The sequence below is a fragment of the Oncorhynchus tshawytscha genome, linkage group LG13 (genome assembly GCF_018296145.1).
Source record: "Oncorhynchus tshawytscha isolate Ot180627B linkage group LG13, Otsh_v2.0, whole genome shotgun sequence".
In the NCBI taxonomy this organism is placed as follows: Eukaryota; Metazoa; Chordata; class Actinopteri; order Salmoniformes; family Salmonidae; genus Oncorhynchus; species Oncorhynchus tshawytscha.
Window position 1 is genome coordinate 27372170 of NC_056441.1, and position 23991 is coordinate 27396160.

At 44.7% G+C, this 23991-nt stretch overlaps 1 protein-coding gene across 1 annotated transcript in view; it reads left to right on the forward strand.

Moving 5' to 3' along the window:
• The window catches only part of LOC121839051 (phosphatase and actin regulator 4B-like), a gene marked incomplete at its 3' end in the record, with an annotated part of 46507 nt that overhangs the window by 21200 nt on the left and 1316 nt on the right, over positions 1-23991 (forward strand). The gene's annotated exons all lie outside the window — the stretch shown is intronic.

Genomic DNA, 23991 nt, shown 5'->3' on the forward strand with positions numbered 1-23991 from the left:
CGAGATTGTCTTATTGTCATTGGGATGAAGCAGCATGCTAATTTCTGTGGACAATAAAGTCAACTCATTATCCCGCTTCTTCTTGAGCTCAAGTTTATTGTGCTTGTATTGTTAGTTTCTAATCCAACTCATTTATCCCCCCCCCCATAGGTTTATTGTGCTTGTATTGTTAGTTTCTAATCCAACTCATTTAGCCCCCATAGGTTTATTGTGCTTGTATTGTTAGTTTCTAATCCAACTCATTTAGCCCCCCATAGGTTTATTGTGCTTGTATTGTTAGTTTCTAATCCAACTCATTTAGCCCCCACCCCCATAGGTTTATTGTGCTTGTATTGTTAGTTTCTAATCCAACTCATTTAGCCCCCCCCATAGGTTTATTGTGCTTGTATTGTTAGTTTCTAATCCAACTCATTTACCCCCACCCCCATAGGTTTATTGTGCTTGTATTGTTAGTTTCTAATCCAACTCATTTAGCCCCCCCCCCATAGGTTTATTGTGCTTGTATTGTTAGTTTCTAATCCAACACATTTACCCCCACCCCCATAGGTTTATTGTGCTTGTATTGTTAGTTTCTAATCCAACTCATTTAGCCCCCCATAGGTTTATTGTGCTTGTATTGTTAGTTTCTAATCCAACTCATTTAGCTCCCCCCCCATAGGTTTATTGTGCTTGTATTGTTAGTTTCTAATCCAACTCATTTAGCCCCCCCCATAGGTTTATTGTGCTTGTATTGTTAGTTTCTAATCCAACTCATTTAGCCCCCCCCATAGGTTTATTGTGCTTGTATTGTTAGTTTCTAATCCAACTCATTTAGCCCCCCCATAGGTTTATTGTGCTTGTATTGTTAGTTTCTAATCCAACTCATTTAGCCCCCCCATAGATTTATTGTGCTTGTATTGTTAGTTTCTAATCCAACTCATTTAGCCCCCCCCATAGATTTATTGTGCTTGTATTGTTAGTTTCTAATCCAACTCATTTAGCCCCCCCCATAGATTTATTGTGCTTGTATTGTTAGTTTCTAATCCAACTCATTTAGCCCCCCCCATAGGTTTATTGTGCTTGTATTGTTAGTTTCTAATCCAACTCATTTAGCCCCCCCCATAGGTTTATTGTGCTTGTATTGTTAGTTTCTAATCCAACTCATTTAGCTCCCCCCCATAGGTTTATTATGCTTGTATTGTTAGTTTCTAATCCAACTCATTTAGCCCCCCCCATAGGTTTATTGTGCTTGTATTGTTAGTTTCTAATCCAACTCATTTAGCCCCCCATAGATTTATTGTGCTTGTATTGTTAGTTTCTAATCCAACTCATTTAGCCCCCCCATAGGTTTATTGTGCTTGTATTGTTAGTTTCTAATCCAACTCATTTAGCCCCCCCATAGGTTTATTGTGCTTGTATTGTTAGTTTCTAATCCAACTCATTTAGCCCCCCCCCCATAGGTTTATTGTGCTTGTATTGTTAGTTTCTAATCCAACTCATTTAGCTCCCCCCCATAGGTTTATTGTGCTTGTATTGTTAGTTTCTAATCCAACTCATTTAGCCCCCCCCGCCCTTCGTAAAAAAGTGAACCGCACTACATGGCCTGGCCAGCCAGTGTTTGCTGTGTGACGTAGGGCTGGGCGGTATACTGTATTTTACTATATACCGGTATTGATGCAGGGACCGGGTTGGGTTTTTACTTTACCTTCTATGCCGGTATTTGAATGTTTGGTTTGTTAAATGTGACACGCCATGTGTAATGTCAATTTGTATAGTTTACTTCGCCACTTGAGTCATCCCTCTCTGCTCTTTCTCTCTGTGCCACTTTCCACACAGACCTAGCCACGCCCCTTGTCACTCAAGGAGCGCGTTTGATCCTGAACCACTTGTGTTCAGTCTGCGTTAGGGCTGGGCGATATGACAATATAAACTCAGATTTTTTTTTTTACGTCCTCTCACTGTCAACTGCATTTATTTTCAGCAAACTTAACATGTAAATATTTGTATTAACATAAGATTCAACAACTGAGAATAACTGAAAAAGTTCCACAGACATGTGACTAACAGAAATGGAATAATGTGTCCCTGAACAAAAGGGGGGTCAAAATCAAAAGTAACAGTCAGTATCTGTGGCAACCAGCTGCATTAAGTACTACAGTGCATCTCCTCCTCATGGACTGCACCAGATTTGCCAGTTCTTGCTGTGAGATGTTACCCCACTCTTCCACCAAGGCACCTGCAAGTTCCCAGACATTTCTGGGGGGAATGGCCCTAGCCCTCACCCTCCGATCCAATAGGTCCCAGACGTACTCTTGCATTGAGATGCAGTGTCTTAGACCTCTGTGCCACTCGGGAGCCCACATGCAACAATGTTGATGACGACGATGCTGTTTTCACTTTGCTGCTTAATATAAATCCACTAGCCTCCTATAATGACACTATTAGTTTGTCTTTTCTTAGCAAGTTGCCCTAAATCTTGAGTCGTTGATTGCTAGCCGCTAATGTTAATAGCTAGCTAACTAATACATGTACTGAGTAAGAGCAAATGTAGCTAGCTAATACAGCCTGATAATACCAGTGATGGTGTAGACCTAAATTGGCATGTTTGTGCAACAGAGAGGAAATCAAAGAGGGTTATGTGAAGCAAGAATATGTTCGCTACATGAAGTAGCTAAGAGAACATTAAATGTAGCCAAAGATTATAGGGTTCCCTAGGAAACACTTATCAACACTTTCGTTCCTACCCTGTCACAATATCTCCTCCCGGGCATTTGAATTTGTCATTTCAAACAACACTGTATTCAAAGTGTCCACTATTATGTTCTAGCTATAGAATTACAATAGTCATTCTGTTTCCATGATTCCAACAGTTTTGCTCTAATTCCCAAGTCAAATCACAATTGCAACATTTGGTTAAAAATAAGTCCTAGATTATTTGCCCATATCGTGCAGCCCTACGTGGCAGTGTGGAAATGATCTCAATTGAGCAGTGGTGTACAAATACTTAAAAGTACGACTTAAGTTTTTTTTTCTTCTGGTATCTGTCTGGTATCTGCATTCTTTAAAAAAAAATACTGTACTTTTTACTTCATATTTTCCTTGACACCTAAAAGTACTCGTTACATATTGAATGCTTAGCAAGACAGGAAAATGGTCCAATTCACGCACTTGTCAAGAACATCCCTGGTCATCTACTGCCTCTGATCTGGGGGACTCACAAAAAACACATGCTTCCTTTGTCAATTATGTCTGAGTGTGCCCCTGGTTATCTTTAAATACAAAAACAAGAAAATGATGCCACCTGGTTTGCTTAAAATTAGGAATTTGTACTTTTTACTTTTGATACTTAAGTATATTTAAAACCAACTACTTTTACTCAAGTAGTATTTTACTGGGTGACTTTCACTTGTACTTGAGTCATTTTCTATTAACATACTTGAGTAAAAATAAATGACAATTTGGGTACTTTTTCACCACTGCAATTGAGTGCAGGAAATGCGGAAATGATAAAAGTGCTGAAATATGTTTTGGTTGAATTGAACAGTATAAAACAATCAGAATGGAGAGACTCATTGAAATCACTTAGAATGTAAATGTTGCCACCTTAGGGTCACTCACTCATATATATATATATATATATATATATATATATATATTTCTTTTTTCTTTTTAAATACCGTCACACTGTCCAATTTATTTAAATACCGTGATATAATATTTTATATGGCCCTAGTGTGATGTTGTGGACTTTTACACGTTGGCATTGTTTTGTTGTGCACTTCGAACTCTTTTAAAAAAGTAAAGGAATTGTATGCCTTGGTTTGGCTATTTTATTTGTACAATGTATACAGATTTGGGCACCCGAGTGGCGCCGTGAGTCAGAGTCCCATAGGGCAGCACACAGTTGGCCCAGAGTCCTCCGGGTTAGGGCTTGGCTGGGGCAGGCCGTCATTGTAAATATGAATTTGTTCTTAACTGACTTTCCTAGTTAAATAAAAAAAAGTACATGTGTTTTTATATATTGGAGCCCCTTGGGGAATGTTAATGTAGTGTAGGCCTAGCAGGAATTGCATACTTTAAACTGAGTTGGTAATGTTATGAATGTCAGGAAGTTACTCATACAGTGCAGTACATACATATATACACTACCGTTCAAAAGTTTGGGGTCACTTAAAAATGTCCTTGTTTTTTAAAGAAAAGCACTTTTTGTCCATTTTAAAATAACATTTGATCAGAAATACACTGTAGACATTGTTAATGTTGTAAATGGCTATTGTAGCTGGAAACGGCTGATTTAAAGAAAAAAAAGGAAAAAAAATGGAATATCTACATAGGTGTACAGAGGCCCATTATCAGCAACCTTCTGTGTTCCAATGGTACATTGTGTTAGCTAATCCAAGTTTATCATTTTATAAGGCTAATTGATTTTTAGAAAACCCTTCTGCAATTATGTTAGCACAGCTGAAAACTGTTGTCCTGATAAAAGAAGCAATAAAACTGGCCTTCTTTAGACTAGTTGAGTATCTGGAGCATCAGCATTTGTGGTTTCGATTACAGGCTCAACTTTGTTCTGAAACTCTTCAGTCTATTCTTGTTCTGATAAATGAAGGCTATTCCATGCGAGAAATTGCCAAAACTGAAGATCCCGTACAACGCTGTGTACTACTCCCTTCACAGAACAGCACAAACTGGCCCTAACCAAAATAGAAAGGAGTGGGTGGCCCCGGTGCACAACTGTGCACGAGTTGTGCAATTTATATCTAGTTTGAGAAACAGACTCTTCACAAGTCTTCAACTGGCAGCTTCATTAAATACTACCTGCAAAACACCAGTCTCAACGTCAACAGTGAAGAGGCGACCCCGGGATGCTGGCCTTCTATGCAGAGTTGCAAAGAAAAAGCAATTTCTCAGACTGGCCAATAAAAAGAAAAGATTTCGATGGGCAAAAGACCAGACATTGGAATTACATTATATTCCTATGTTACTCCATGTAGATGTCAGAAGCTGTTGACTCGTGTCATGGCATTGGTATGGGTCATTTACCGTATGGACCCTTCAGTATTACTCCTACTCTAGCAGCTCTTACTGCTTCTCTCGGCTTGTCATGTTAACACAGTAATGGCAGCAGGTGGATTTTAAAGCCGGGAAACAAACAACACCTTGACAATATTGTCACAGATATCTGTTCAAACAAGAAGTGTGTGTGCTGATAGGTGTAGTGGGTGCCCTGTCGGTCTCTGTGTAGCGGGTGCCCTGTCGGTCTCTGTGTAGCGGGTGCCCTGTCGGTCTCTGTGTAGCGGGTGCCCTGTCGGTCTCTGTGTGGCGGGTGCCCTGTCCTGTCGGGTGCCCTCTGTGTGTGGCGGGGGCCCTGTCGGTGTGTGGCGGGGGCGTGGCGGGGGCCCTGTCGGTCTCTGTGTGGCGGGTGCCCTGTCGGTCTCTGTGTGGCGGGGGGCCCTGTCGGTCTCTGTGTGGCGGGGGGCCCTGTCGGTCTCTGTGTGGCGGGGGGGGCCCTGTCGGTCTCTGTGTGGCGGGGGGGCCCTGTCGGTCTCTGTGTGGCGGGGGGCCCTGTCGGTCTCTGTGTGGCGGGGGGGGCCCTGTCGGTCTCTGTGTGGCGGGGGGGCCCTGTCGGTCTCTGTGTGGCGGGGGGGGCCCTGTCGGTCTCTGTGTGGCGGGGGGCCCTGTCGGTCTCTGTGTGGCGGGGGGGCCCTGTCGGTCTCTGTGTGGCGGGGGGGTCGGTCTGTGTGGCCCCTGTCGGTCTCTGTGTGGCGGGGGGCCCTGTCGGTCTCTGTGGGGGGGCCCTGTCGGTCTCTGTGTGGCGGGGGGGGGCCCTGTCGGTCTCTGTGTGGCGGGGGCCCTGTCGATCTCTGTGTGGCGGGGGGCCCTGTGGTCTCTGTGTGGCGGGGGGGCCCTGTCGGTCTCTGTGTGGCGGGGGCCCTGTCGGTCTCTGTGTGGCGGGGGGCCCTGTCGGTCTCTGTGTGGCGGGGGGGCCCTGTCTCTGGTCTCCTGTGTGGTGTGGGGGGGCCCTGTCGGTCTCTGTGTGGCGGGGGGCCCTGTCGGTCTCTGTGTGGCGGGGGGCCCTGTCGGTCTCTGTGTGGGGGGGCCCTGTCGGTCTCTGTGTGGCGGGGGGCCCTGTGTCTCTGTGTGGCGGGGGGGGGTCTCTGTGTGGCGGGGGGGCCCTGTCGGTCTCTGTGTGGCGGGGGGGCCCTGTCGGTCTCTGTGTGGCGGGGGGCCCCTGTCGGTCTGTGTGGCGGGGGGCCCTGTCGGTCTCTGTGTGGCGGGGGGGTCGGTCTCTGTGTGGCCCTGTCGGTCTCTGTGTGGCGGGGGAGCCCTGTCGGTCTAGATCTCTGACTGTGGCGTCACCTTTATTCCTCATCTCTGCTGTACTCGGATAACTGCCTTCTCTTCTCACGTTGTCGTATTTTATTGTAACATGGTCGCCTTGCCACCCACACCAAGAGACAGACAACCCCCTATTCCTCCCCTCCCAGCACCTGTTTAGTCTGTCTGTCTAGGATATAGTGTGAGGAGCAGCTGTGAGGCCAGTGTGTTTGACGGAGGGAAGATTCACTACCCACCACCCCTCCCTGTCCCCTGCATCTCTGCACTGCCAACCAGTTCCGGTTAAGACCTCTCTGCGGTCAACCGGGGATCACACGAGACTCACAACTGAACCGACAAAGAAAAGAGGAGCACTCATTTGAATGAGATCATTCACAGTAACGTAAACTAAGGCTTAGACTTACTCCCAAATGATTTCATGTAGAATACAGTGTAGCTAAGCTATTAGTATAGTGACTTGGCATGGTGATTGCTGGTGATCAGTTGGTACGGCCAGTTCTGGTGACCATGATAAAGTATGGAACTGTCTGTACCCAAATGAAATATGTTCTGAGCTCAGCTGCTGATACATTTACCCTAGACTAACCTCAAGAAGACGTACTGTAGGGAACTGCATTTGTCTGCATTTCTGTTCTCTATATGTATTATCAACCTTAAATCTAAATGAAAATTATTCAAATATCAAATTCAACCAGAGAGTGCTTAGATCATGGGAAAAAGCCGCACTTGAATAATTCCCACAGTGAATGGCTCGGCCCACTACACTATGAAACCACACACTTTTGCAGTCTTTGATATTACTGGCCGCAATTGATATTGTGAAAACAATATGTGGGGAGGCAGAGGCACAGAAACTCACATCAATACCATTGTCAGATATCACTGTTAAAATATGAATTTTAGGTATTGCTACCAGTCAAGAGGAAACTCTGCCTGAACGACTCAAACTCCCCATATTATGCTTTTCAAATGGGCGGCATGGCCGATCTAATTAGGGCCGATTTGCAAGTTTTCATAACAATCCGTAAAGGCCAGTTATGGCCAATTACATTGCAATCCACAAGGAGACTGTGGCAGGCTGACCACCTGTTATGCGAGTGCAGCATCAAAAGAACCTTGTGGCTGCAAGGAGTCAAGGTAAGTTGCTAGCTAGCATTAAACTTATCTTATAAAAAAAAGAATCAATCTTCACATAATCACTAGTTAACTACACATGGTTTATGATATTACTAGGTTAACTAGCTTGTTCCTCATTGCATATAATCAATGCGGTGTCTGTTAATTGATCATCGAATCGCAGCCTACTTCCATTTTGCCAACCGGGTGATGATTGAACAAGCGCATTTGTGAAAAAAGCACAATCGGTGCAATAATGTACCTAACCATAAACATCAATGCCTTTCTTAAAATCAATACACAAGTATATATTTTTTTAAACCTGCATATATGTAGTTAATATTTTCTGCTTACATGAATTTCTTTTAACTAGGGAAATTGTCACTTCTCTTGCGTTCAGTGTAAGCAGAGTCAGGGTATATGCCTGGCTCGTTGCCAACTGTTGAAAGGCCATTAATTCCTAACAAAGACCGTAATTAATTTGCCAGAATTGTACATAATTATGACATAACATTGAAGGTTGTGCAATGTAACAGTAATATTTAGACTTATGGGTGCCCGTTTGATAAAATATGGAACGGTTCCGTATTTCACTGAAAGAATAAACGTTTTTGTTTTTTCGAAATCATAGTTTCCGGATTTGACCATATAGAGTGGGGCAAAAAAGTATTTAGTCAGACACCAATTGTGCAAGTTCTCCCACTTAAAAAGATGAGAGAGGCCTGCAATTTTCATCATAGGTACACTTCAACTATGACAGACAAAATGAGGAAAAAATCCAGAAAATCTTTTTTAATTAATTAATTTGCAAATTATGGTGGAAAATAAGTATTTGGTCAATAACAAAAGTTTATCTCAATACTTTGTTATATACCCTTTGTTGGCAATGACAGAGGTCAAACGTTTTCTGTAAGTCTTCACAAGGTTTTCACACACTGTTGCTGGTATTTTGGCCCATTCCTCCATGCAGATCTCCTCTAGAGCAGTGATGTTTTGGGGCTGTTGCTGGGCAACACAGACTTTCAACGCCCTCCAAAGATTTTCTATGGGGTTGAGATCTGGAGACTGGCTAGGCCACTCCAGGACCTTGAAATGCTTCTTACGAAGCCACTCCTTCGTTGCCCGGGCGGTGTGTTTGGGATCATTGTCATGCTGAAAGACCCAGCCACGTTTCATCTTCAATGCCCTTGCTGATGGAAGGAGGTTTTCACTCAAAATCTCACGATACATGGCCCCATTCTTTCCTTTACACGGATCAGTCATCCTGGTCCCTTTGCAGAAAAACAGCCCCAAAGCATGATGTTTCCACCCCCATGCTTCACAGTAGGTATGGTGTTCTTTGGATGCAACTCAGCATTCTTTGTCCTCCAAACACGACGAGTTGAGTTTTTACCAAAACGTTCTATTTTGGTTTCATCTGACCATATGACATTCTCCCAATCTTCTTCTGGATCATCCAAATGATCTAGCAAACTTCAGACGGGCCTGGACATGTACTGGTTTAAGCAGAGGGACATGTCTGGCACTGCAGGATTTGAGTCCCTGGCGGCGTAGTGTGTTATTTTTTTATATATTTTTTATTTCACCTTTATTTAACCAGGTAGGCTAGTTGAGAACAAGTTCTCATTTGCAACTGCGACCTGGCCAAGATAAAGCATAGCAGTGTGAGCAGACAACACAGAGTTACACATGGAATAAACAATTAACAAGTCAATAAGACAGTAGAAAACAAAGGGGGGAGTCTATATACAATGTGTGCAAAAGGCATGAGGAGGTAGGCGAATAATTACAATTTTGCAGATTAACACTGGAGTGATAAATGATCAGATGGTCATGTACAGGTAGAGATATTGGTGTGCAAAAGAGCAGAAAAGTAAATAAATAAAAACAGTATGGGGATGAGGTAGGTGAAAATGGGTGGGCTATTTACCAATAGACTATGTACAGCTGCAGCGATCGGTTAGCTGCTCAGCTGATGTTTGAAGTTGGTGAGGGAGATAAAAGTCTCCAACTTCAGCGATTTTTGCAATTCGTTCCAGTCACCGGCAGCAGAGTACTGGAACGAAAGGCGGCCAAATGAGGTGTTTGCTTTAGGGATGATCAGTGAGATACACCTGCTGGAGCGCGTGCTACAGATGGGTGTTGCCATCGTGCCAGTGAACTGAGATAAGGCGGAGCTTTACCTAGCATGGACTTGTAGATGACCTGGAGCCAGTGGGTCTGGCGACGAATATGTAACGAGGGCCAGCCGACTAGAGCATACAAGTCGCAGTGGTGGGTGGTATAAGGTGCTTTAGTGACAAAATGGATGGCACTGTGATAGACTGCATCCAGTTTGCTGAGTAGAGTGTTGGAAGCCATTTTGTAGATGACATCGCCGAAGTCGAGGATCGGTAGGATAGTCAGTTTTACTAGGGTAAGCTTGGCGGCGTGAGTGAAGGAGGCTTTGTTGCGGAATAGAAAGCTGACTCTTGATTTGATTTTCGATTGGAGATGTTTGATATGAGTCTGGAAGGAGAGTTTGCAGTCTAGCCAGACACCTAGGTACTTATAGATGTCCACATATTCAAGGTCGGAACCATCCAGGGTGGTGATGCTAGTCGGGCATGCAGGTGCAGGCAGCGATCGGTTGAAAAGCATGCATTTGGTTTTACTAGCGTTTAAGAGCAGTTGGAGGCCACGGAAGGAGTGTTGTATGGCATTGAAGCTTGTTTGGAGGTTAGATAGCACAGTGTCCAATGACGGGCCGAAAGTATATAGAATGGTGTCGTCTGCGTAGAGGTGGATCAGGGAATCGCCCGCAGCAAGAGCAACATCATTGATAAATACAGAGAAAAGAGTCGGCCCGAGAATTGAACCCTGTGGCACCCCCATAGAGACTGCCAGAGGACCGGACAGCATGCCCTCCGATTTGACACACTGAACTCTGTCTGCAAAGTAATTGGTGAACCAGGCAAGGCAGTCATCCGAAAAACCGAGGCTACTGAGTCTGCCGATAAGAATATGGTGATTGACAGAGTCGAAAGCCTTGGCAAGGTCAATGAAGACGGCTGCACAGTACTGTCTTTTATTGATGGCGGTTATGATATCGTTTAGTACCTTGTGTGGCTGAGGTGCACCCGTGACCGGCTCGGAAGCCAGATTGCACAGCGGAGAAGGTACGGTGGGATTCGAGATGGTCAGTGACCTGTTTGTTGACTTGGCTTTCGAAGACCTTAGATAGGCAGGGCAGGATGGATATAGGTCTGTAACAGTTTGGGTCCAGGGTGTCTCCCCCTTTGAAGAGGGGGATGACTGCGGCAGCTTTCCAATCCTTGGGGATCTCAGACGATATGAAAGAGAGGTTGAACAGGCTGGTAATAGGGGTTGCGACAATGGCGGCGGATAGTTTCAGAAATAGGGGGTCCAGATTGTCAAGCCCAGGTTTTGCAGCTCTTTCAGAACATCTGCTATCTGGATTTGGGTAAAGGAGAACCTGGAGAGGCTTGGGCGAGGAGCTGCTGGGGGGGCAGAGCTGTTGGCCGAGGTTGGAGTAGCCAGGCGGAAGGCATGGCCAGCCGTTGAGAAATGCTTATTGAAGTTTTCGATAATCATGGATTTATCGGTGGTGACCGTGTTACCTAGCCTCAGTGCAGTGGGCAGCTGGGAGGAGGTGCTCTTGTTCTCCATGGACTTCAGTGTCCCAGAACTTTTTGGAGTTGGAGCTACAGGATGCAAACTTCTGCCTGAAAAAGCTGGCCTTAGCTTTCCTGACTGACTGCGTGTATTGGTTCCGGACTTCCCTGAACAGTTGCATATCACGGGGACTATTCGATGCTATTGCAGTCCGCCACAGGATGTTTTTGTGCTGGTCGAGGGCAGTCAGGTCTGGGGTGAACCAAGGACTGTATCTGTTCTTAGTTCTGCATTTTTTGAACGGAGCATGCTTATCTAAAATGGTGAGGAAGTTACTTTTAAAGAATGACCAGGCATCCTCAACTGACGGGATGAGGTCAATGTCCTTCCAGGATACCCGGGCCAGGTCGATTAGAAAGGCCTGCTCACAGAAGTGTTTTAGGGAGCGTTTGACAATGAGGGGTGGTCGTTTGACTGCGGCTCCGTAGCGGATACAGGCAATGAGGCAGTGATCGCTGAGATCCTGGTTGAAGACAGCGGAGGTGTATTTGGAGGGCCAGTTGGTCAGGATGACGTCTATGAGGGTGCCCTTGTTTACAGAGTTAGGGTTGTACCTGGTGGGTTCCTTGATGATTTGTGTGAGATTGAGGGCATCTAGCTTAGATTGTAGGACTGGTGGGGTGTTAAGCATATCCCAGTTTAGGTCACCTAACAGAACAAACTCTGAGGCTAGATGGGGGGCGATCAATTCACAAATGGTGTCCAGGGCACAGCTGGGAGCTGAGGGGGTCGGTAGCAGGCGGCAACAGTGAGAGACTTATTTCTGGAGAGAGTAATTTTCAAAATTAGTAGTTCGAACTGTTTGGGTATGGACCTGGAAAGTATGACATTACTTTGCAGGCTATCTCTGCAGTAGACTGCAACTCCTCCCCTTTGGCAGTTCTATCTTGACGGAAGATGTTATAGTTGGGTATGGAAATCTCTGAATTTTTGGTGGCCTTCCTGAGCCAGGATTCAGACACAGCAAGGACATCAGGGTTAGCAGAGTGTGCTAGAGCAGTGAGTAAAACAAACTTAGGGAGGAGGCTTCTGATGTTGACATGCATGAAACCAAGGCTTTTTCGATCACAGAAGTCAACAAATGAGGGTGCCTGGGGACATGCAGGGCCTGGGTTTACCTCCACATCACCCGCGGAACAGAGAAGGAGTAGTATGAGGGTGCGGCTAAAGGCCATCAAAACTGGTCGCCTAGAGCGTTGGGGACAGAGAATAAGAGGAGCAGGTTTCTGGGCATGGTAGAATATATTCAGGGCATAATGCGCAGACAGGGGTATGGTGGGGTGCGGGTACAGCGGAGGTAAGCCCAGGCACTGGGTGATGATGAGAGAGGTTGTATCTCTGGACATGCTGGTTGTAATGGGTGAGGTCACCGCATGTGTGGGAGGTGGGACAAAGGAGTTATCAGGGGTAGAAGAGTAGAACTAGGGGCTCCATTGTGAACTAGAACAATGATAACTAACCTGAGCAACAGTATACAAGGCATATTGACATTTGAGAGAGACATACAGCGAGGCATACAGTAATCACAGGTGTTGAATTGGGAAAGCTAGCTAAAACAGTAGGTGAGACAACAGCTAATCAGCTAGCACAACAACAGCAGGTAAAATGGCGTTGACTAGGCAACGGGGCCGACAGATAAAACATAAACAAGCAGAATGGAGTACCGTGATTAATGGACAGTCCAGAGTGCATCAGCTATGTAGCCAAGAGATCAGTGTCCAGGGGGCAGCGGTGGATGGGGCAGGGAAGCTGGACTGGCGAGTGTTATCCAGGTTGAAAAAAAGTTAACAATGACTAAATAGCTTGTAGCTAGTTAGCTGGTTAGCTTCTGGAGGTTCTTGAGTGTGTTCTAAAAATAAAAAATAATAGCGATTCCGTATCACATTGGGTGAGGCAGGTTTCCGGAAAGGTATAAACAGATTAAAAATCAAGAAGAAATAGAAAGTAAATATGGGTCCGGTGAGTGTTTGGGACGCGGCGATTCAGACGGTTAGCAGGCCTGTGCTAACAAGCTAACAGTTCGTAGGCCCGGGCTAAACAAGGTAGCAGTTAGCGGACCGGGGCTAGACAAGCTAGCAGTTAGCAGGCCGAGTTTAGCAAGCAGGGAGATAGCGAGGGCTAGAGAGTTAGCCTTTGGGGGACGTCGCGATGGGGTGAGTCTGTTTATTCCTCTTCATGCGGTGACATCGATAGACCGGTCGTGGGCCCGGGTATTGTAGCCCAGGAGTATGCTACGGTGGTAGTACAGGTGCGCTGGCCGGGCTAGCTTCACGCTAAGTGGGTGGAAACGCTAGCCAGGAGTAATCATCCGGGGTTGCGGTTTAGCTAGATAGCTAGTTGTGAAGATCCAGCTGAAAAATGTTCCGTTTGCGGTGGGAATCCGGGATGAATCCGGGGATGAAAAATAAATAGGTCCGTTATGCTCTGGTTAGAGTCGCGTTGTTCGAACTGGCGAGAGCTTTCCGAGCTAAAGGTTAGCTTAGCTGATGACCGGTTAGCTGAAGACCGCTAGCATAGCTGGTGGTTAGCTGGCTAGCTTCAGTTGAGGGGTTCCGGTTCCGAAGTAAATATAAATACTTTAGGAAAAATGGCTACATTGGGTGAGGCGGGTTGCAGGAGAGTATTTGGAAGCTTAGGTTTAGCAAAATGTTTTTAAAGAGATATGCGAAGAAAAATATGTAAAAAACGAAAAAGAAACTATATACAAGGGACACGACGCGACAGGACGACTTACTGCTACGCCATCTTGGATGATAATGTGTTACTGATGGTAGGCTTTGTTACTTTGGTCCCAGCTCTCTGCAGGTCATTCACTAGGTCCCCCCCGTGTGGTTCTGGGATTTTTGCTCACCGTTCTTGTGATCATTTTGACCCCACGGGGTGAGATCTTGCGTGGAGCCCCAGATCGAGGGAGATTATCAGTGGTCTTGTATGTCTTCCATTTCCTAATAATTGCTCCCACAGTTGATTTCTTCAAACCAAGCTGCTTACCTATTGCAGATTCAGTCTTCCCAGCCTGGTGCAGGTCTACAATTTTGTTTCTGGTGTCCTTTGACAGCTCTTTGGTCTTGGCCATAGTGGAGTTTGGAGTGTGACTGAGGTTGTGGACAGGTGTCTTTTTTATACTGATGACAAGTTCAAACAGGTGCCATTAATACAGGTAACGAGTGGAGGACAGAGGAGCCTCTTAAAGAAGTTACAGGTCTGTGAGAGCCAGAAATCTTGCTTGTTTGTAGGTGACCAAATACTTATTTTCCACCATAATTTGCAAATAAATTCATTAAAAATCCTACAATGTGATTTTCAGGATTTTTTTTCTTCTCATTTTGTATGGCATAGTTGAAGTCTACCTATGATGAAAATTACAGGCCTCATCTTTTTAAGTGGGAGAACTTGCACAATTGGTGGCTGAGTAAATACTTTTTTGCCCCACTGTATGACCAAAGGCTTGTATTTCTGTGTTTATTATAATTAAGTATATGATTTGATAGAGCAGTCTGACTGAGCCGTGGTAGGCAGCAGCAGGCTCGTATGCATTCATTCAAACAACAGCTCTTAGCTTGAAGCACAGCGCTGTTTATGATTTCAAGTCTATCAACTCCCAAGATTAGGCTGGCAATGCTATAGTGCCTATAAGAACACCCAATAGTCAAAGGTATATGAAATACAAATGGTATAGAGAGAAATGGTCCTATAATTCCTATAACTACAACCTAAAACTTCTTAACTGGGAATATTGCGGACTCATGTCTAAAGGAACCACCAGCTTGCGTATGTTCATGTTCTGAGCAAGGAACTTAAAAGTTAGCTTTCTTACGTGGCACATATTGCATTTTTACTTCTCCAACACTGTGTTTTTGCATTATTTAAACCAAATTGAACATTTTCATTATTTATTTTAGGCTTAATTTATTTTATTTATTTATTATATTAAGTTCAAATAAGTGTTCATTCAGTATTGTTGTAATTGTCATATATATTAATTTGGTATCTGCTTTTTTTGGTCCTCCAATCGGTATCGGCGTTGAAAAATCATAATCGGTCGACCTCTAGCCCACGCATTGCATTTTGTTCGCTATACGTGTTGGGGGATAATATTCACCAGGACATATTCTCTGTCTCATGATTCCCGAGCATGAAACTGCACAGGTGATGTTAAGTGTTCTCCATGGCTATATTGACGAAGAACAGATTCCATATGGGATCGAATGGTGGGCTTTTGCACAAATGGGGCTCCATCTACGGCGGGCAGGCCGTGAATGTGCTTCCCTTTGCCACTGAGAGCAACTGGTGGCAAAAGAGCTGAGCACATGCCTCCGGTATACTGCAGCAGGTAACTTTGATTGTAAACTACATCCACTGTGCTCTTGCCTGTTCGCAAAAGTACACTCAACAAAAATATAAATGCAACATGTAAAGTGTTGGTCGCATGTTTCATGAGCTGAAATAAAATACATTTTCCAAATGCACAAAAAGCTTATTTCTCTCACATTTTATGCCCCAATTGGTTTACATCCCTGTTAGAGCGTTTCTCCTTTGCCAAGATAATCCATCCACCTGAGAGGTGTGGCATATCAAGAAGCTGATTAAACAGCATGATCGTTACACAGGTGCACCAATTGGCATTCTGACTGGAGGAACGTCCACCAGTGCTATTGCCAGAGAATTTAATGTTCAATTCTCTACCATAAGCTGTCTCCAACTAAGTTTTAGAGAATTTGGCAGTACGTCCAACCGACCTCACAACTGCAGACCGCTTGTATGGTGGTTGTGTGGGAGCGGTTTTCTGAGGTCAATGTTGTGAGGCCGGTTGGGCCCTAATATATGTATTTAAGTTTACTGATTTTCTGATTTCAGTAAAAACTTTGAAAGTTGCGTTTTTATATTTTTACATTTTTTAAATATTTTTGTTCAGTATATCTGGAGATATGGGATCAGCGCATGACAATGTTCAAATCAAATGTACACTGCTCAAAAAAATAAAGAGAACACTTAAACAACACAATGTAACTCCAAGTCAATCACACTTCTGTGAAATCAAACTGTCCACTTAGGAAGCAACACTGATTGACAATAAATTTCACATGCTGTTGTGCAAATGGAATAGACAACAGGTGGAAATTATAGGCAATTAGCAAGACACCCCCAATAAAGGAGTGGTTCTGCAGGTGGTGACCACAGACCACTTCTCAGTTCCTATGCTTCCTGGCTGATGTTTTGGTCACTTTTGAATGCTGGCGGTGCTTTCACTCTAGTGGTAGCATGAGACCCACACAAGTGGCTCAGGTAGTGCAGCTCATCCAGGATGGCACATCAATGCAAGCTGTGGCAAGAAGGTTTGCTGTGGCAAGAAGGTTTGCTGTGTCTGTCAGTGTAGTGTCCAGAGCATGGAGGCGCTACCAGGAGACAGGCCAGTACATCAGGAGACGTGGAGGAGGCCGTAGGAGGGCAACAACCCAGCAGCAGGACTGCTACCTCCACCTTTGTGCAAGGAGGAGCAGGAGGAGCACTGCCAGAGCCCTGCAAAATGACCTCCAGCAGGCCACAAATGTGCATGTGTCTGCTCAAATGGTCAGAAACAAACTCCATGAGGGTGGTATGAGGGTCCGACGTCCACAGGTGGGGGTTGTGCTTACAGCCCAACACCGTGCAGGACGTTTGGCATTTGCCAGAGAACACCAAGATTGGCAAATTCGCCACTGGCGCCCTGAGCTCTTCACAGATGAAAGCAGGTTCACACTGAGCACACGTGACAGACGAGTCTGGAGACGCGGTGGAGAAAGTTCTGCTGCCTGCAACATCCTCAAGCATGACCGGTTTGGCGGTGGGTCAGTCATGGTGTGGGGTGGCATTTCTTTGGGGGGCCGCACAAGACAACTGGGAACTCAAAAAACAGAACTCAGACTGGAAATAAAATTGTTTGGAACAGTCACCCACCTCAGTAACTCGGCCTTCCATCCAGAGCTCCAACCTAAAGATCACTGACATCATGATTTGGCCTCATATTTTTCAGAGTTCCGAGTTATCTTGAAAGCACCGTAAAACTCATGACACCCTTCGCCAGCTCAGACTGTATCTGTTTGAAGCTGGATTCAATGCTCTCGTCAGCATTAAAACCAAAAATCTATCCAGATTGGATGTGACAGCAGAGGTGTGTATGTGTGTGTGTGTACCGTCGTCCATGCCCGATGACTTTGAGAAGCTCCGACACGACATTCATCAAGCACACCCATCTTATTAGTGCTGGTGAGTTGACATCATTTGCAATTAACTGTCATAGCTCCATATTAAAATGATGTGATGGCAGTGGTGGAATAAGTACCCAATTGTCATACTTGAGGAAAAGTAAAGATACCTTTTAATAGAATGGCTCAAGTGAAGTCACCCAGTAAAATACAACGTGTAAAAGTATTTGGTTTTAAATATACTTAAATATCAAAGGTAAATGTGATTTTCTTTTTTGACACTTATATTTTAGCAATGTCACACAACTTATATTAAGCAAACCAGACGCCACCATTTTCTAGTTTTTTATTGAAATTGACGGCTAGCCAGGGGCACACTCCAACACAATTTACCAAGGAACAATTTGTGTTTGAGTCCACCAGATCGGAGGCATTAGGGATGACAAGGAATATTCTGTTGATAAGTGTGTGAATTGGACCATTTTCCTGTCCTACTAAGCTTTTGAAAGGTAACGAGTACTTTTGGGTGTCTGGAGAAATGTATGGAGTAAAAAGTATAATTTCATTAGTAATGTGGTGAACTAAAAGTAAAAGTACTTTACACCACTGTGTGATGGTGAGTTGAGAAGACAATCAGAAATACTGCTACAATGTTTTCATTTAACCGCAATAGCCCCAAACAAAAAAGTGAACTTTGCCTGTTAATTAAAAACATTTTTTTTTTCATGTTGTGAGAATTTTCAGATAACAAAATGGGTCGTCAAAAAAGTTTTAGAACCCCTGGGTTAGAGGCTGCAACCAAAACAACTGAACTCAATGGTCTGGTTTGTTTTTGCTGGCATTGACTGGCTTCTCTCTCTCTTTCTGTCTCTCTCAACCTGTTCTGTGGAATTGAGATGAACCTGGCGGCCTGCCTGCCACAGGGATATCAGCACCCCATCTTCCCCTCCTGAATCTTTGCCCCGTCTCACACAACTTTTGAATTTTTTCACCTTTACTTAACCAGGCAGGCCAGTAGAGAAGTTCTCATTTACAACTGCGACCTGGCCAAGATAAAGCAAAGTAGTGCCACACAAACAACACAGAGTTACACATGGGATAAGCAAACGCACAGTCAATAACACAATAGAAAAATCTATATAAAGTGTTGTGCAAATGTAGTAAGATTAGGGAGGTGGGCAATAAATAGGCCATAGTGGTGAAATAATGACAATTTAGCATTAACACTGGAGTGATGTGCAGAAGATCTGCAACTAGAGATACTTGGGTGCAAAGGAGCAAAAAGAAAACAGGGATGAGGTAGTTGGGTGGGCAATTTACAGATGGGCTGTGTACAGGTACAGTGATCAGTAAACTGCTCTGACAACTGATGCTTAAAGTTAGAGAGGGAGATATACGCCTCCAGTTTCAGTGATTTTTGCAATTCGTTCTAGTCATTGGCAGCAGAGAACTGGAAGAAAAGGCGGCCAAAGGAAGTTTGGGCTTCAGGGATGACCAGTGAAATATACCGGCTAGAGCATGTTCTACCGGTGGGTGTTGCTATGGTGACCAGTGAGCTGAGATAAGGCGGGGCTTTACCTAGCAATTACTTATAGATGACCTGGAGCCAGTGGGTTTGACGATGAATATGAAGCGAGGGCCAGCCAACTAGAGCATACAGGTTGCAGTGGTGGGTAGTATATGGGGCTTTGGTGACTAAATGGATGTCACTGTGATAGACTACATCCAATTTGCTGAGTAGAGTGTTGGAGGCTATTTTGTAAATGATATCGCCGAAGTCAAGGATTGGTAGGATATTCAGTTTTACGACGGTATGTTTAGCAGCATAAGTGAAGGAGTCTTTGTTGTGAAATAGGTAGCCCATTCTAGATTGGAGAAGCTTAATGTGAGCCTGGAAGGAGAGTTTACAGTCCAACCAGACAACTAGGTATTTGTAGTTGTCAACATATTCTAAGTCAGAACCGTCCAGAGTAGTGATGCTAGCCGGGTGGTTGGGTGCTGGCAGCGATCTGTTGAATTGCATGAATTTAGTTTTACTTGCATTTAAGAGCAGTTGGATGCCACGGAAGGAGTGTTGTATGTCATTGAAGCTTGTCTGGAGGTTTGTTAACACAGTGTCCAAAGAAGTGCCAGAAGTTTACAGAATGATGTCGTCTGCGTAGATGTGGATCAGAGAGATCAGCAGCAGCAAGAGCAACATCATTGATATATACAGAGAAAAGAGTCGGCCCGAGAATTGAACCCTCTGGCACCCCCAGACACTGCCAGAGGTCCGGACAACAGGCCCTCCGATTTGACACACTGAACTCTTTCTGAGAAGTAGTTGTTGAACCAGGCGAGGCAGTCATTTGAGAAACCAAGGCTGTTGAGTCTGCCGATAAGAATGCGGTGATTGACAGAGTTGATAGCCTTGGCTAGGTTGATGAAGATGGCTGCACAGTACTATCTTTTATCAATGGCGGTTATGATATTGTTTAGGACCTTGAGCATGGCTGAGGTGCACCCATGACCAGCTCGGAAACCAGATTGCATAGCGGAGAAGCTACGGTGGGATTTGAAATGGACGGTTTGTTAACTTGGCTTTTGAAGACTTTAGAAAGGCAGGGTAGGATGTATATAGCTCTGTAATAGTTTGGGTCTAGATTGTGTCCCCCTTTTGAAGAGGGGGATGACTGCGGAAGCTTTCCGATCTTTAGGGACCTCACACTATATGTAAGAGAGGTTGAACAGGCTAGTAATAGGGGTTGCAATAATTTTGGCGGATAATTTTAGAAAGAGGTTCCAGATTGTCTAGCCCAGCTGAGTTGTAGGGGTCCAGATTTGGCAGCTCTTTCAGAACATCAGCTATTTGGGTGAAGGAGAAGTAGGTTAGGCTTGGGAAGTTGCTGTGGGGGTTGCAGAGCTGTTGGCCGGGGTAGGGGTAGACCGGTGGAAAGCATGGCCAGCGGTAGAAAAATGCTTGTTGAAATTCTCGTTTATTGTAGATTTATCAGTGGTGACTGTTTCCTAGCCTCAGTGCAGTGGGCAGCTGAGAGGAGGTGCTCTTATTCTCCATGGACTTTAGAGTCCCAGAACTTTTTGGAGTTTGTGCTACAGGATGCAAATTTCTGTTTGAAAAAGCTAGCCTTTGCTTTCTTAACTGCCTGTGTATGTATATTGGTTTCAAACTTCCCTGAAAAGTGGCATGGTGGCTGGTGTTATTCAATGCTAATGCAGTATACCACATGATGTTTTTGTGCTGGTCAAGGGCAGTCAAGTCTGGAGTGAACCATGGGCTATATCTGTTCTTAGTTCAACATTTTTGAATGGGGCATGCTTATTTAAGTTGGTGAGATAAGCACTTTTAAAGAATAACCAGGCACCCTCTTCTGACGGAATGAGGTCAATATCCTTCCAGGATACCCGGGCCAGGTCGATTAGAAAGGCCTGCTCGCCGAAGTGTGTTAGGAAGCGTGGGGGGGGGCAATGAGGCAGTGATCGCTGAGATCCTGGTTGAAGACAGCAGTGGTGTATTTAGAGGGCAGGTTGGCCCGGATGATATCTATGAAGGTGGGCACGGATTTAGGGTTGTAACTTGTAGGTTCCTTGATAATTTGTGTGAGATTGAGGCGATCTAGTTTAGATTGTAGGATGGCCGGGGTGTTAAGCATATCCCAGTTTAGGTCACCTAACGGTACGAACTCTGAAGATAAATGAGGGACAATTAATTCACATATGGTGTCCAGGGCACAGCTGGGGGCTGAGGAGGGTCTGTAACAAGCGGCAACAGTGAGACACTTATTTCTGGAAAGGTGGATTTTTATTAGTAGAAGCTCGAACTGTTTGGGTACAAACCTGGATAGCATGACCGAACTCTGCAGACTATCTCTGCAGTAGATTGCAACTCCACCCCCTTTGGCAGTTCTATCTTGGTGGAAAATGTTGTAGTTGGGATGGACATTTTTGAATTTTTGGTGACCTTCCTAAGCCAGGATTCATACACGGCTAGGACATCAGGGTTGGCGGAGTGTGCTAATGCAGTGAATAAAACAAACTTAGGGAGGAGGCTTCTGATGTTAACATGCATGAAGACAATGCTTTTACTGTTACAGAAGTCCAAAAATGAGAGCGCTTGGGGAATAGGAGTGGAACTTGGGGCTATAGTGCCTGGGTAACCTCTACATCACCTTGAGGAACAGAGGCGGAGTAGGATAAGGGTACAGCTAAAGGCTATAAGAACTGGTCGTCTAGTGCGTTGGGAGCAGTGAATAAAAGGAGCAGATTTCTGTGCGTGGTAGAATAGATTCAGGGCACAATGTTCAGATAAGGGTATGGTAGGATTTGAGTACAATGGAGGTATACATAGGCGTTGAGTGACGATGAGAGAGGTTTAGTCTCTGGAGTCACCAATTAAGACAGGTGAGGTCTCCGCATGTGTGTGGGGTGGGACAAAAGAGCTATCTAATGCATGTTGAGCGGGACTGAGGGCTCTACAGTGAAATAAAACAATAAGACCTAGCCAAGACGGCAGTAGACAAGGCATATTGACAGTGAGAGGCATAAAGCAATCACAGGTGTTGATCAGGAGAGCTAAGACGACGTGTAAATCCTGATGAATGGGCACAGCAGGTCAGTTAGGTACATACAGGACCTGAGTTCAAGGCTAAGGCCGACAGGTAAACAAAATGAGGTACTGTGTTATTGAAACTGTCCCGGGGGCATCAGCTGTGTAGCCGAGTGATCATTGGGTCAAAAGAGCAGCAATAGGTGAGTCAGGGTGCCGTTCGGTAGTCACTACTACACTAGGCGAGCAGGGGACACAGCGTTCCCGAAAGCTAGCGGGCCGGGAATAGCAGATGGTTCTTCGGAGACATCATAACAGAATAACCTGTTGAGACCACATCGGGCGATCACGTCGGCAGTCCAGTCTTGCTGGATCGGCAGGGCTCCATGTCGACAATAAAGGGTCCAGGCCAATTGGCAAAATATTTATTGTAGCTAGAAGCTGAATTAGCCAGAATTAGCTGGTATATGGGCCTAGGTCGAGGCTAGCTCAAGGCTTTCCACTTACCTTTTATCCCTCTTTCGCATGACAGGGTGTCTGGTAAGAGTCAGAATCGAGGGGGATGAGGGAGAGATGGACGGAGGATGAAGTTGCAAATTGGCTCTGCCCTAAAGTGTGACCCATAAACTGGATTGGTGTGACCTCCGCAATATAAGCCAGATGACTATAACAGATGTGTGGCGTTTTTATATAGAGCTCAATGTGAACTGGTTGTGTAGGGACCTCATGCTATTCAAAGCTTCCTGGCTGGTTCCTTAGGAAGTGCATTTGATTGCTGTGTGTCCTATACATCGTCCTCTTGTGCAACGAGTGTGTGCACGGTCGACTCATCACCTAAGAATGGGTGGATATTTCATACCCAGTCTTCCTGGATCTGTTACATGATTTGCAGCAACAGGTGATGTCATCAGCTGGAGAGCAATTATGAGTCATTGTTTCTGGGAGAGTAACCTAACCCTGTCCTCTCCAACGTGTTTTGTTTACTCTGCTCTTTAAATGCAGTTTCTGTGGTAATTATGTGTTTACCATTGACTAATGGACTTATGTTTGTATTGAAACAGTTTTGAAAGCATCCCACTCTAGTTCGATGTTAAACTCTCGTGTTAATACGTATTTGGCTGCTGCTCTTATCAATTTACCTACATAAGAATCTCTGCCAGCTGGTACAACTCAACAGCCATTAAGAGTGGAATTCAGACCAGCCTTCAACTTTAAGCCTGGCTCAGTCTGTACTGTGGTCTAGTAAGACACACTCTAAGATGGCGCTGGAATGTAGCACCAACTAGCACAAGCCTAGTTCATAGTCCTGCAGGCTCTAGTTTTTTCCTATCTTGTTTATTGTCCTGTCGAGTGCTGCAAGGAGAGACCGAGTTAAGCTGCATATGGCCCAGAACAGTGCGGCACGTCTTGCTCTTCATTGTAAATCAGAGGGCTGACATAAATACTATGCATGACAGTCTCTCTTGGCTAAGAGTTGAGGAGAGACTGACTGCATCACTTCTTTTTACAAGAAACATTGTGTTAAATTCCTTTTTTTTTTTTTTTTTTTTTTTTTTTTTTTTTGCATAGTCCACTTATACACAGCTCTGACACACGCACTTACCCCACCAGACATGCCACCAGGGGTCTTTTCACAGTCCCCAAGTCCAGAAATAATTTCAAGAAAGCATATACAGTATTATATAGAGCTGTTATCGCATGGAACTGCCTTCCATCTCATATTGCACAAATAAACAGCAAATGTGGTTTAAATAAAACAGATAAAGTAACCCCTCACGGCACAACGCCTCTCCTCGATTTGGCCATGGTAGTGTGTGTTTATTGATATGTAGGCTACGTGTTCCTTTTTTAAATTGATGTAGTTCTGTCTTTGAGCTGTTCTTGTCTATTAATGTCATGTTTTGTGTGGACACCAGGAATAGTAGCTAATGCTTTCGCAACAGCTAATCGATCCTAATAAAATACCAAATTCTTAAAAATTACTGTTGGAGACATACTGTAGAGTTAGTTAGGGCCTAGTCTATAGAGGAAATGTATCCCTTTTTTACGAACAGGGCAGCACGTTCGTAAAAAAGTGCTGCCCTATTTTATAATTTCCCCATGCCTTAATTTTCTGTCTTGTAATAAGTGTCATGCCACTCACCTCTCCCTCTC